At 42.8% G+C, this 15,758-nt stretch overlaps 1 protein-coding gene across 3 annotated transcripts in view; it reads left to right on the top strand.

The window, feature by feature from the left end:
• NEXMIF (neurite extension and migration factor) overlaps positions 1 to 15,758 on the top strand; it is a 596,318-nt gene that overhangs the window by 155,364 nt on the left and 425,196 nt on the right. Inside the window, exon 2 of one of the 3 annotated variants that reach the window (XM_068247580.1) lies at positions 12,551 to 12,657. The exons of the other annotated variants lie outside the window; for them this stretch is intronic. The gene's annotated coding sequence lies outside the window, so the exon portion shown is untranslated. The remainder of the gene's footprint in view (positions 1 to 12,550; positions 12,658 to 15,758) is intronic. 3 annotated transcript variants of the gene reach the window in all.

Genomic DNA, 15,758 nt, shown 5'->3' with positions numbered 1-15,758 from the left:
ACACTACGCACATACACCACATGCACACCACACATGCATGCACACACGCACACCACACACGCACAGCTAAGCATCACTGGAAGGGGAGGTTACATACCAGTATACTGCACCATATAGCTATAGGAAGTGTTTCTGATACTGAAAAAAGGAAATTATTAAAGTGGGTATCCTGATTAATTTATTTGATGCTACTATATGTCACTACAGTGCTTCTTTTAGTGTAATGGCCATTTTACACTGAATTCACTGTGTAAGCACATCCGCCGCCACATACAGTAGATTACGTACCTTCTGCAGTGTTCCTCCAATGCATTGGGGTTGTGCTGTAATGCATGCAGCAGTGCGTTGTGCACAGGCATGGATGTGTCACCATTACACTGTGCAGCAGCTGGGCAGCAGCAGCAGCGGGTACACTGACAAAACACTTTTATTGTAGAGCAGCCCTTAGGAGGCATCTTGCCTTTCACAGTGTATTACAGGTAAAACATACAGAAACCATATTACACACACTGCATCGCTGTTTTCCCTGTGGATAAACATCCCCTATCTCCCCAGTCTCACTCATAAACATGGGCTAATAAACAAGGTCAGAAGAGACAATATAAAATACATTGTTTCTATAATATGTTGCCTTGTTAGTGCACTTCTCTTCGCTAATGAGGTCCATAGCTGTACAGTTTGTGACTGCTTTACAAATGACTTACAATTAGAATAAAGCTTGGACAATAAGACCTTTTCCCTGTATAGGAAAATGGATATTTCATTTACATGATTCTTCCCTTTCTCTGCATGCCTCAGAATCGTTGCCATAGGCTGTGTATTGTGTTATTTACTTATAGCAGCTGCTTCACCTTGAATTGAAGTAGAGTTTGTTGCAGAAACGTCATATCTCAGAGCAAGTATATTCTTTCCTGGGTCACTGTAAACTTGTGTCTGAAGAAAAGCAATTTTCTCTGCTATTCATCTTTTTCTCTAGCTGTTATTGGTATGTATTCTGCACAATTCACCGAGGAGAACGGGGATCTGACAGATACTTTCAATTGCTACTGTCAAATAAATAAAGCACAAGTAGGAGACATTTTACTGAGCAGAAATACGTGGAACTGGGTACTGAGGGCTGTAAATGTATGTAGCTGCTTTCATGTGCCGGCAGGTAAAGATCCAGGAAAATGACTCTCAATCATAACCTCCTTTAAAGGGGCTGTCTACTCATGTATTATTTTCAGATCACTCCTCTGACAATGATTGGCAAGGGAGAACTTTGCTTAGAATAGCAGCAGTGATGCTAGTTGCTAAGACCAGCCAAGACCCACATACCGACCCTTGGAATCTCACACATAATGATGACTTACTGTTCATGCATTCTTATATACAATAAAAGAGCCCAGTTCTTGTATTACTACAAATGTACCTTTTCATTTCAAAGCAATTCTGAAACGAGAAAAAAAAAAGACTTAGGTACTTACAGGGACATAACAATAGCCCTCCCCCCCAACCCCGCTGTTGCAGAGGAGGTGGTGGCTAAAAGAGCCCGGATGCATAGCGTGGCAGCGCAAACATCATACATTACCTGTTGTCAGAAAAGCTGCACGTCCCATCCACTCCTCTCTTCAGCTGTGCTGTACAGTGTAACTCCTTGCAGCACCTGATGCACGTCATATGACATGCAGAGAAGGGAGCCGCAAGGAGTTACTCTGAATGGCATGGATGGAGAGAGGAGTGAGGGTAGGAACACACTAGGCTGAATCGCATATGTGTTTTTCCATAGCATATAGTGGAAAACGCATATGCGATTAGATTCTGCCTAGTGTGTTCCTACCCTGAAGAGGATGTGTAGGCTCTGCTGTCAATAAGTAATGTATGATGCTGCTGCAACAATCTTCTTTCTTGGGGGGGGGGGGGGGGGGGGGGTGATTAAATGTTAGTGCAGGGGGACCAAGACAAAACTTTAATCAGAGCAGAGGGCCTAAACACTCTAGTTCTGCTGGGGGGCTTGCCGAGTCCTTGTTACTCACCTCCTGGATACTCATCTAAGAAAGAGGAGACGGAGAGAGGACCAGGAAGGCTTTATGGGATCCAGAGCCTTCTCTCTTCTTAGGTGAGGTTTTTTTAGGTCACTTCAGGGTTGCTTTAAGAAATACTTTAGGTTTCTACATTTAGAATTTATATAGTGTAGGCGCTGCTTCCAGAGCTTTTAGCACATCTCCTTCCCTTCACACACACACAACAGGCATGTTTGCATATTTACCTGAATTAATGAAACCTGAATACTATTTTTATTACATCTCTAACTGTTCACGTTAGTCTAGACTGCTGCCAAGGGAGTGTCCTCATTGTAGTAGCAGACAGGGAGACAATGTGATGGGACACTGCCACGCTACCCACCAATGTCTGTAGTGTGAAAGGAGAATCTGCTCTCCAGCTGCTAAATCAGGCAGCCTGTATGGGCCCTGCTCAGTGCTTCAGTGTGGGTGAAACTAAGCTCAACCTGCTTATTGGGGGAATATAGAAACACAATCAGATGAAATAAAGTTAGAGGTGTGCTCAATTTATCAGCTTATTTAAAAGTTGGGGAAGGAGTAGTGCAGGTCAAACACCATCGGTGAAGAGTTGTGCGAGATCGAATGAAAATAATTGCTATGCATTTGTACTTACACTTATAATTTATATTGTTAGCTGTCTTTTAAAGGCGCTTACAATCTAATGAACTACTTGCCAGAATAATGCTCCTGTGTCCCGTGCGATGCAGAGAGTGAGGTATCTGTGCCATGGAGCTGTCCTTCAGCACCACTGCACTGCTGCCTCACTACCCTGGGAGATGTGCATGTACACATCTCTGTCATCAGACCACTGTGACTAGAAGAACAATGCTGCCCACCACCCATCCGATGTCTGCGCTGCATGCCAGCCTGTGCTCACACTGTCGCTTCTACCTCTTCCCATCGCTCTGTGCCACCTGCGGGACCTACTATGACTGCCGCCAATGTCGGCCTCTTCTCCTAAGGAGTGAGTCCTGGTTAAATAATCTGCGAAGCTCCCGCCGGGGCTCCCCATTCGTCCACTAGGCAGGTCAATCAGGGGCCTGATTTGCTTTCCAAAACAAGGATTGGTGTAATTAACAAGCAGAAGGGTTTGGAAGGAGCACATCTCTTGAATATAGTACTTGCGTGCTGTAGACCCCAGCTTCAGGGTGCTCCAGGTTCATATATATAGCAGAATAACTAGACAGCCACAAAAGCAAAACACAAGAGGGGGCTGAGCCAAGAACGGTAATTATGGCACACACTCATGCCTGGTCATTTTGGAGCCCCATGGAGGATGCATGGCAGCACCAGCTATATAATTATGGCCTGTGGTACTGCCGTGGTAAGCGGCGGGATTTATTGGTAGACTAAATTAGCGGTTTCAATTAGGTTGGGCAGTGTCAGACATAGGTAGGGGAGTGTTCATTTGAGAGATAGCTTACAATAGGCAATAGCAGAATATTGCTGAGCACAATTAAAATGTATCCTTCTTTAACCAATCGGGAATCAGTGTATGGACAGCCAACAGATTTCTCTCTCATCAGATTCGATCAGAGAGAGATCTGTCTCTTGGTTGATCTGCCCACACATCTCTAGATGTATGGGCACCTTTCATTTTTAAGGAATATAACATCCATGCAACTTTACAAGCTGTGCCATCAGGGATGGTACATATTCATTATCCTCAGAGTGCTGCATGAGAGGTACATGGCAGGCATACTTTTCGTGGGCTCCAATGAACTTTATCAAGACACCAGCCAGTGTGATTTTGCACTATAAATTGACCAAAACAGACAGTGTACTAAAGGCTATTTTACACTATTGTGATAGCTCTGAAATGCGGCATAAGCTGTAGCATCTTCATTTTTATTTTCAGTTTTTCATGCTGTGCAGACTCACCCCCAGTATATTTCAATAACGTCATGCTGGCTGCAAAGAAAAAAAGAGAAAGCTGTGCAGTCTACCCTTGACTGTGTGCTAACAGTAAAGCAGCAGATAATGAGCAATAGCTGATGCAGGCTTCTTGCTTAGCCTTGAGACATAAGCACTGATGTTTGAGAGCTTAGAAGCCATCTTGCCATAGATAGTTCCATTAGCTGTGCGTTGTACAATAAACAATATAAACAACCACATTGTAGCTTTATTTGCCTGAAACAAATTTGCTGGTTACAGCAGCACACCCTCTGTGAAAGGGGAGCCATGACATACTCCCCTCTCCAGCAGTTTTAGGATGTGCCTCTGTAATAGTGTCATGACGGTACGTTTCAGAGGATATGAAGTGAGACCTATGAACAGATAATCTGCTGGCAGCTATAAAATGAAATGACTCAGAGCACTATGCACACTGAATTTAAACCATTATAAAGCAGCCAGAGCGTGTCAGCCATTCATATTGCTGAATGGACTGACACACCCCCATCTTCGCAGCATTCTCATGTGTATAACATGGAGACCGTACCAATGAAGGGATGCACAGGGGGAGTTGGAGTAATCCACCTCAGCTCATGTATAAATGCTTATAAAATGTGATCTGATGACTTTGTTGGAGATATAAAATAAGGCATATATTATTCTTCCTGCTGGATAGAAGCATTTGACCTCATATTAAACCAGAGTACTAACTTGGTGATAGCTGAAGCTTCCATTGCATAAATACTATAATGTAGAATTGACGCAGTTCTTCAGTTTTTAGTTTTAAACAACAGACCTGAAGTACCATGTTGTGCTAAATATTTACCTCTGTAATGGTAAAAGAGTGGATCATCAGTGAGGCTTCTATGGCATCATTCTGGGAGTATGCCTGTGGTAAGGGTTAACTCCTGCCATACAGCTAATTATTTCAGTGCAGTCCTGCTGGCCTATGACCTACCTACTCTATTGAATTCTAGAGAACAAGCATATACTGCTTTCACCTTGGCATCCGTTATTGTTTCCACTTCAATTTAGTCACCTTGAAAAGAGGCTTAGGAAAGAATGAAAATACAAAACCGCAGAGAGAGAGAGAGAGAGAGATGGAGAGAGAGCCTGACTGATACAATCACTGCTGTCTGCAGCTGCAATTTGTGCTTTTGTAATATGCCAAGAACTGGTGCAGTTCAAAAGGGTATCTGCTTATCTACATAATGCAATATGTACTTACAGAAAAGAGCCACCTCTGGCGATTTCGCTGCATCTTTTCTTTTCTAATGCTGCAATAAAGTAAGCATTTTGTTTCGTTTTTGTTTATGGTTTGTAAACATCAAAAAAAAAACCTTATTTTTTCCTCAAAGTGGAAAACCAACATGACCCTCGGATAAGCCCATCCCTCAACTTGAATGGCCAGCAGATAAGGTGAAAGGGAATTTAAAAATAGTATTAGGTAGTGAGAGTTCCCCCCCCCCCATATAGGTAGCCAGAGGTATCCTCCAGTGTATGTATCCAGTGGCATCCCCACTTGTAAAGGTAGCCAAAAGTTCCCTCCCCCTCCCCTGTATAGGTAGTCGGTGATAGTCCTCCCCTGTATAGGTAGCCAAAGGTTCCCCCCCCCCCCCCAGTATAGGTCAGTGATAGCCCTCGGCCTAGGCAGCCAAAGGTTTCCCCCCAGACAGGAAGTGTGTAATACCCACCTTTGACTGTCACTGGAACAAGTACCTTATATTGCCACTGATAAGCTAACTGTTGAGCACCAAAAAGGGCTCAAAGGCGGGGGTTGGCTTATCTGTGGATGTAAACCCTGTCTTGCAAAAAGGGATTTGCCATGAGCCTCAAGGTGACATGCAGTGGGCCCCATGAAGTGCAGAATCTGAGCAAAGCAAAGTGGTACCTCTCCAGGCTCCAACAATGAGATCTCAGACCTTTCTCTTCAGTGTCCCAGCCTCCATAACACCAGCAGGGGCCAGCACCAGAAGATAAAATAGCAGTCTCTCATTAGGTAGCGGTAGATTACATAATATAGGAGATGCAGCTGGACCAGTAGAGGCTTGCACTCTGGAAGAAGGAGGACAGTAATCGTGTCGCTGGAGCCTGGGGAAGTAACTTAACACTCCACTCCTTTTAACACTCTTCTCCGCTCGCATGACAGTCTAATGTAAAATCTGTTTCCTTCATCTGCAAAACTAAAAAATAATAGCTGTTATCAGGAGTAGTTCCTCAGCCAAATAGATGTGTTTAGGCTTCTGTTTACTTCTCAGCAGAGGATGGACTGAATTCAGCTGATGTTCACTGGCGTTATTAGTAGGACTAGTACTGTATGTACTCATGTTTTTTTTTCATCATGTCACATGTCCGTTTAGAAAAACACCTTAAAGTGCTGATAACAGCAAACACTACAGGGTACACATTGATCTTACATAATTTTCTGTAATGTAAACATAGGTAGTGATAAGCTTGTATTTTAAAATGGAAGCAACATCAGTAATGCTAGTATCTTACCTTGTTGGTCAAAACCTTATTTTAAAGTGAACCTGAAATATACAATAAACTAATAAGATAAGCAACTGTAAAACTGGTCCTAGAAAGTACTCTTCTAGATTATCATATTCTTATTTCAGTTTCAAGGGTTAAAGGCCTAAAGCATGTTAGATGACACTTGTCCAAGGCTAACCTCACTGCCACCTCCTTTTAGACCTCTGAAGATGTAGACTTGCCCTGTAAAGCAGCTGTAAAGTGGGTGGACCCTTTCCATCTATTGTTTCCACTGCTTGTTACCTGCTAATAATTTTGAAATGTTATCCAGTGCCTGCTACTTGCGCCCTTTCTTTGATAGTGTACTTGATGTAAGCAGATCAAGAGGTATAATGGAGAGTTAAAACTGTAGGTTTTCTTAAAGCTAAGTGCTGATCAGTAGTCTTTAGTTTGTCAGCCTAGGCCGTGATGTCATTTAGTTTTCTTCCCCAAACCACTCTGGGAGATCATGTGAAATTCCTGCTCACTTCACATAGGAGTAAAGCAAATCCACGGTGAATCAACTTGCCAGCAGTAAAGGTGCCGGCATCTCTGTTAAATTTATATGTAGACCAGGGAGAAGTAAGATTATACATTGGGCAAATATTGATTGTTGTAAAAATAAGTAATTTTATTCATTAAATTATGTATAGTAAAGTCACTTTCAAGCAAAATCTCAGCAGCAAGCACCTATGCCTCTCTCAGGGGGATGGAAAATCTCAGCTTTAAATATTTCCAGCCTACAAGGAAATAAATCCTATGCAGCTTGGAATTGGGACAGTTAAAAACAGCAGGAAGTGCATTTGATTTACCTAATTCCAGGTATGCATTACATTTGTATCCAAACATTTTTTATTGCACCCCATTGATCATCTCTTCTGAACCAATCATGTTTTCTGTCTTCAGTAAGGGCGTGGGATAGTCATCTGCTCTCTTATAGTCCACCCATGTCACCCATTCAGCCAATTAGGGGCCAGCACCAAAAGTTAAACTTGCAGTGTATAGTGCAGCCTTCTGCTATCTCATAGGCCAGCCATATCACCCATTCAACCAATTAGGGGCCTGCACCAGAAGCTAAACTATCAGTGTATAGTGCAGTTTTCTGCTCTTTCATATGCCAGATATATCGCTCATTCAACCAATTAGGGGCCAGCACCAGAAGATAAAATATCAGTGTATAGTGCAGTCTTCTGCTCTCTCAGAGGCCAGCCATGTCACTCATTCAGCCAATTATGGGCCAGCACCAGAAGATAAAATATCAGTGTATAGTGCAGTCTTCTGCTCTCTCATATAGGCCAGCCATATCACCCATTCAGCCAATTACAGGACAGCACCAGAAGATAAAATAGCAGTGTATAGTGCAGTCTTTTGCTTTTTCATAGGCCAGATATATCACCAATTCAGCTAATTACAGGCCAGCACTAGAAGATAAAATGGCAGTGTATAGTGCAGTCTTCTGCGCTCTCAGAGGCTGGCCATGTCACTCATTCAGCCAATTACGGGCCAGCACCAGAAGATAAAATAGCAGTGTATAGTGCAGTCTTCTGCTCTCTCATAGGACAGCCATATCAACCATTCAGCCAATTACTGGCCAGCACCAGAAGATAAAATATCAGTGTATAGTGCAGTCTTCTGCTCTCTCATATAAGCCAGCCATATCACCCATTCAGCCAATTACGGGACAGCACCAGAAGATAAAATAGCAGTGTATAGTGCAGTCTTTTGCTTTTTCATAGGCCAGATATATCACCAATTCAGCTAATTACAGGCCAGCACTAGAAGATAAAATAGCAGTGAATAGTGCAGTCTTCTGCGCTCTCAGAGGCCGGCCATGTCACTCATTCAGCCAATTACGGGCCAGCACCAGAAGATAAAATAGCAGTGTATAGTGCAGTCTTCTGCTCTCTCATAGGCCAGCCATATCACCCATTCAGCCAATTACGGGCCAGCACCAGAAGATAAAATAGCAGTGTATAGTGCAGTCTTCTGCTCTCTCATAGGCCAGCCATATCACCCATTCAGCCAATTACGGGCCAGCACCAGAAGATAAAATAGCAGTGTATAGTGCAGTAGTGTTTGTTTTATCACAAAAAGAATTTTCTCTTTTATAACGAGGCTGAAGTTTCTTGTTATGGTATGGGGCAAAGTTTTATTTCTTACCGCTTTATAAACCGAGCCCTATGTGTATCAGCATGCAGTAATACATGAGATGTTACACTCCATGTGCAGTATAAACCAATAATGCATTTGTGCCACTGCATCTACATCTCAGTAAATGAAGTTCTTTGTAAAACATGTTAATTATGCAGAGCTGGTAGAAGGAGGCAGCTGTAGTCTGCAGATAGCTGCATGCCAGGGTGCCGCTTGTGAACAGAAATAGAGACGAACAGAGAAATCTGAAAATGCTGGGTCTGTTTTTTTTAATTATGGTGTATTTCAGAAGCCTATAAAATAAAATATCTGTGTGTGAACCCAAGCAATGTATTTACCCTGCATCCATTCAGCAAGCTCACCAAGCTGGGCTTCAGTCACTATGTCATCGAATTCAGGATTTGTCATTTGTTTTTTGTCTGGGGTGGTGACAGATCATCCTTTCCCCTAAAGCTACATACACACACTGGTCTGAACTCGGCTGTGGTGGACAATAAGGACCGCCCAGGGGCGAGAATCGGGAGTCAGCCCAGTGTGTGTACAGTCCCGGCACAAACTTTGCTAGAGATCCAGGATGCTGGATCTTAGCGATCCTCGACACCCAAGCTCCGCACCATCACATTGTTCTCCCTGCTCCCTGAATTTACACTGTCATGCACCATTCCCTTCCCCCCACAATAGCAACAGATGTGTCCAGGGCTGTTTCGTAGGTACCAAAATAAACCAACTCAGACTCCTCAGTTTATGACTCCACCTACTCCAGATAGCCAAAATTGCTCCGACTCCTCGTTTCTGACTCCACAGTCCTTGCAGGGCTGTGGAGTGGGTACAAAAATCATCCAACTCCTCAGTTTATGAAACCTCCGACTCCAGATACCCAAAAATTGTTCCGATTCCTGGACTCCGACTCCACAGACCTGAATGCTTCTCTAGCCAGGATGCTTCTGTACAGCCTCGCCTGTGCTCTGTCACTCAAGGGATTGTGTACCGATCCTTGCCAAGCAACAGAGATTCCCTGGTGTGTGCGGGGCTTTAGTTCACCATAACTAAAGTAATCTTAATAATTATATAGAATATCAGATGATACAAAATAAAAGAAACTTGTCTAGATCTCTGCTGGTTTTTCTTTTCAGAGGAACTCCAACAAAAACTAAATAGGGATGATCAATGAGATGCAAATATTGCCAAGTTCATGCAGGATTATGAAAATGTTTATGCACATATATGTAGCCTGAAAATGGACTAATCAATTTAAACCTTGGTGGTCCATTTTCAAGCTGCATATTTTGCAAAAAAATGTACATAATCCTGCATGAACTCAGAACTATTTGTATCTCATTGATCATCCCTATTACTAAATACATTTTTTTTTTTGTAAACTAGGAAGGGATTTCAGTTTTTTATTATCGGCATCCCTGTTATGGACTCTTCTGTTTTATACCCTGGTGCCTAATTTTTAGTTATGTAACCAGCCCTATAGCAACACAAAGTAGAGGGGCTGTCTGAGGCTCCCTTTGCTGCTGATTTTTCGTTCAATTGGCACTGTGATTGGCCTGAGGAAGCAGGCTCAGACCCGCAAAACGTGTTGCCTGTGCTAAATACAAAATTTTGTTCACACAAGAATTTTGTAATTGAGGCAAGCCACCTCACCTCACTGTTTTTCATCTATTTGATATACATCAGGGCACCTCTTTTCCCTAAATTAAGGCCTATAGCAAGGATAGTATTGTCACATTAAAATACAACTAGTAGGCAAACTTTTTCTCTATTTTGAATTGGCCACTGTCCGGTGTAATTTCTGTCAGGATTACTAATGTAGATTTTGCTGTTGATTCTGACTGTGGGTTTGGAAATGGAAGGACCTCTGAAATGGGGGCCAACCACAAAGCAGATCGTGCCTCTACATCATCAGGCTGGGCACTGGCCCTGTAGTCTACAATTCATTGGGGCCTACAGTAAAAGGTTGATGCCCCCCCCCCCCCCCCCAATGTTCACAGCCCTTCCCTTGCATTCCCTTGGTGCCCTTCACAGCCTTGGGTCCCATCTCACAAGGGTCATAAAAGAAGTGTGGCCATCATGATCTTCCCACCGATAACAAGTGTAGCCACGAAGACACCTGATCTGAAGTATAGCTCCCTGTATTGGAGGAAGGGAAGGTTAGCAGTTGGGCCCCCACACAGCTCTGGGCCCGCCTGCAATTGTGGGTGCTGCTCCCCTCTAGTTACGCTCCTGGCTTAGAAGCTCTGTTCTGATGCTGTTGGCTTTACAGTAGTGGAAAAATAAGATGTGGGTAAGATTGTCCAAACTAATGGCAACACCCTTCCCTAAAAACATTCAGCAACCTATTGTACACACATAACTCTGCTGCCTGTATCCAGCCAAACACTGCATCATCAGCAACAAGAAATGTTGATGATATTTCAGCCAAACGTTACCAGACACTAATGGCTGTTCCACATAGATTACAGGCAGATGTGACCATTTTCATTGAACTTACCTGAAACTTTCCATTTCCCTTGAATCAGTCAATAATGTTTAATTGATCCTAAAGACAGACTCGGTCTGATTGAGAGTAGTGAGCAATCAGGGTTGCTCCAGATTGATTGGCTGTCTGGTGGCTCTATACTACATTGAGCAGCACTAATTATGCATAGATACTTGTACAATTAGCTCTGATGGGACTTCTGCTAGATACCTAGATATCTGATCAATACTGAGTGAGGTGCATTGACTGCTTCTTATTGCAATTGAGGCACGGCAATGGCATATAATAAAATGTAATTTATTATTCAAAATACTCCATTTTATGTTGAATATCCTGGTTTCAGCATCAGAAATAATTCTTAAATGTAAATATTGCGTTATATTGTGACCCTGCCCTCCCAGGGCTATTTTAGCTTAGGCTATGATGTCACAGCATTCTTTCCCAGAGGCTTCCGGGATGAAGCAGGTTATTTTGGCATCAAACACCAAAGCTGGGTGCCGCTATAGCACTAATGCCATAGTGCGCACCCCACGCAAGAATAATTCTGTGTTCTGGCGACCACTGTACCCCAAATCACTTCTCCCTCCGAGTTGCTACAGCTCCGAGGAGGAATATTATTTAGGGGCATTATATGTACGCCTCCAGGAGACAAAGTGCTGTTCGCCTTATTTAATAACAAACATTCCGCAGGGACGCTGCTTGCCAGCTGTAGATGTCGCCACCTGTGATAAATTTAAGTAAATCAGGGTGAGGAGAGATTTTCAAAGGGCACACATTGAGTAGATAATTTATGAAGTAATACTGTAAAAATAAGCAAATATTATTGATTAAGTTAAGTTCAGTAAAGTTCCTCATTAACTACAAGTAGAGTTATGCCAGCATCACATGTTGTGTGAAGAGTGATGAGCTTTAGGTGCCCTCCAGCATCCCGGACCTTGAGCCTATGTTTCCATAAAGTTCAGGCATGATATTCATAAGAGAGCTACTATGCACTGCTCAGGGTTATTGCTTACTCTGTGGAAATGTAAGTGACCAATTTTGCAGTTAATCCAGAAAGACGATTTTTTTTTCAGTATTTAAATTCAGAAATTCTTCCCTGCTCCCTTTTTTTGAGGAACAATTACCCTCACAACCCTGCGTCTGTTCGTTTCTCTAAAGCTGCCTAATCAAAATTCCCTCCGGACACAGAACAGATACAGTCTTGATTTAATCTTGTTGGCACCAGGCCTCTGGGGGCTCAATCAAGCAACTATGTCATTGCTAATGTCTTCTCTCTCTGCAGTAGCTCCACCAATAGCCTCTGAATCTCGCACCCCTAAGTGGTGTTATATTGTAAATGACTGCACGTCACAGCTCCCAGTGTGACAGCGGGAGGGGGGGAAACATACATTTTCCACAGCTTGTATATTTATCTGACTGCTTTCCTAGTGTATGTAAGGCACCAGCATTTTTATTGATTTTATTTCAGGGCTGCACAATTTATGCACAGCAACAGAGGTAACAAAAGGGAAATCGGAATAATTTGCAGAGGTGCGAGCAAAAAAAACACAGGAAGCTATTACTGCGACAACAATAGTAAGCAATAACTAGTGTGGCTTTCATCAATCATTTTCCTTCAGTTATTTTAGGATAAATCAGTATTCTCAGTATTTTTAACAGGAGAAGCGTCTCCGTGCCATTTATTTACAGAAAGTGATCTTATAGCAGATTGTTACACTATAAACTGCATACCATGCAGCTGTCCCTCTAATCCTGCGGCTGGTCTGCACAGACACTGTATGTCTGGCTGCCACTTACGGTAAGTTCCCACAATATGCTAAGATTCCCTTTATGGATGATCTGCCAGGCAGCCACGACCTGTACTGACATCAGCTGCATCCTACATAAGATAAGCAGCAGAGACATAGGGTGTGCAGCCATGACTTGTCCTGACCTCAGCTGCAACCTACTCAAGCTAAGAAGCAGACACATAGGGTGTGCAGCCACTACCTATTCTGACCTCAGCTGCATCCTGCACAAGCTAAGCAGCAGACACATAGTGTTGGCAGCCACTACCTATTCTGACCTCAGCTGCATCCTACATAAGATAAGCGGCAGGGACATGGGGTGGGCAGCCATGACCTGTCCTGACCTCAGCTGCATCTTATATAAGATAAGCAGCTGAGACATAGGGTGGGCAGTCACGACCTGTCCTGACCTGAGTGACCTCAGCTAAATTCTACATACGATAAGCAGCAGAGACATAGCGTGGGCAACCATGACCTGTCCTGACCTCATCCGCATCATACACATGCTAAGAAGCAGACACATAGGTAGTGTGGGCAGCCGCAACCTGTCCTGTCCTCAGCTGCATCCTACATAAGATAAGCAGCAGAGACATAGGGTGGGCAGCAATGACCTGTCCTGACCTCAGCTGCAACTGACTCAAGCTAAGAAGCAGACACGTAGAGTGTGCAGCCACTACCTATCCTGACCTCAGCTGCATCATACACAAGCTAAGCAGCAGACACGTAGTGTGAGCAGCCATGACCTGTCCTGACCTCATCCACATCATACACAAGCTAAGAAGCAGACATGTAGGGTGGGCAGCCACGACCTGTCCTGACCTCATCTGCATCATACACAAACTAAGCAGATGACACGTAGGGTGGGCAGGCATGATCTGTCCTGATCTCATCTGCATCAGATACAAGCTAAGCAGCAGACATGTAGCGTGGGCAGCCACGACCTGTCCTGACCTCATCTGCATCCTACACAAGCTAAGCAGAAAATATGTAGGATAGGAAGCCACGACCTATCCTGACCTCAGCTGCATCCTACACAAGCTAAGCAGCAGACACGTAGTGTGGGCAGCCACGACCTGTCCTGGCCTCAGCTGCATTCTACATAAGATAAGCAGCAGAGACATAGGGTGGGCAGCCATGACCTGTCCTGACCTCAGCTGCATCCTACACAAGCTAAGCAGAAAATATGTAGGATGGGGAGCCACGACCTGTCCTGACTTCAGCTGCATCCTACATAAGCTAAACAGTAGACACATAGGATGAGAGCAAGCTAGCAATTGTCTGAAGTAGGGTCTTTATTTTATTTCATCGATCCAGAGGATTGAAGGATTGGTGGTAAAGCTTCATAGAATGCAGCCTTATCACCAGTTTGTTGTGTAGCAATTTACTGCAGGGTCACTATTAGAAAAATAACGCTATACAATACTTTATGTAGACAGAAGGCCAAACGCTCTAAAACCCCCAGAAAGCAAACACTCCACCGGTGCAGGATCAGGTGAGCCAAGCCAGAGGTAACATCAAGCAAAGGAGGATCCGCAGACACATCGAAGTGATAAAAGCTGGTATTCTTTATTGAAAAAAGCCACAAAAATGACATAGAAAAGGCCACAAAAATGACTGACGTGTATCAGGCTCAAAGTTCGCCCTTAATCATAGTCATGTGATGATGACTATGATTAAGGGCGAACTTTGAGCCCGATACGCGGCAGTCATTTTTGTGGCCTTTTCTATGTCATTTTTGTGGCTTTTTTCAATAAAGAATACCAGCTTTTATCACTTCGATGTGTCTGCGGATCCTCCTTTGCTTGATGATACAATACTTTATATTACTTAACATAGTTATACTTTACTTCTCTGCCGCTGCATCTTTTACGTTCCTAAATACTTCACTTAAAGATCAAGGGTGTATATATACACATAGTTGTGTTTACGAGCTTCCTCAGCGCGTCCTCATCACTGCCCATTAGTATAATGATTGGTGAATGGGAATATGTTATCCCAAAGTCAATCAAATAAATTAATGATCACTGCTCAAATGAGTAGCTGTGATCATTTATTGACAGTGAAATGAAAAGCAAACACACTAACTTCCTGTGTACTGTTGTAAGTACACAGTATAAAGTGTGGCGATATCTAGTGGATAAAAAATAAATTAACAACAAATTCTAAAATAAATCTTCTATAAGTATTAACTTTCTGCCCAAAGTTACCAAAATAAAATACTTGTGAACCCCCCCCCCCCCCCAAAAAAAAAAAAACAACAACCCCAAAGTGACAGGATTTAAAAAAAATAATTACCTTAGGGACCCAGCCTTTTTAATATGTATGTCTCAAGGGTATATTACCATTATTTTTTGGGAATAAGAGCTTGTAATTATTGACAGAGTATTAACAAACACAAAAACCCCCTTTGTTTCTCCCCAAAAATGATATCACGGGACATTGTAATAGGGTCATAATTTAAATGTTGTAATAACCAGGACAACCGGGAAAATAAAATGTATGTTTTTTATCTACAGTAGCACTTTTTATCTCCAAACTATAATGGCTGAAATCTGAGAAGTAATGACTTTTTTTAATTCATTACAACTTATTTCCTTTAAAATGCATATGAAATACAATAATTGGAAAAAGTACCACCTAAAGAAAGCCTACATTGTCCCGCAAAAAAACAATATATAAATCATTTAAGCGTGAGGAGTACCAATAAAGTTATTGGCAAATGAATAGGAGGAGCATGACTGTTTTTTTAAGGGAAAGTAACCTGTTTTGGGGAAGTGTTTAATACAGTTTCATAGAAAATAAAGGGCCCAATCCAATTCACTTTTTCTCCCAGGTTTTCTTCTAGGAGATACATTTTCCTTTCCTGTTTAATTAACATTTTGTAACGAT

This window comes from Hyperolius riggenbachi, chromosome 8 (assembly GCF_040937935.1).
Source record: "Hyperolius riggenbachi isolate aHypRig1 chromosome 8, aHypRig1.pri, whole genome shotgun sequence".
NCBI lineage: Eukaryota > Metazoa > Chordata > Amphibia > Anura > Hyperoliidae > Hyperolius > Hyperolius riggenbachi.
The sequence above is the reverse complement of the archived record's forward strand: the minus strand, read 5'-3'. Positions and strand labels throughout refer to the sequence as shown.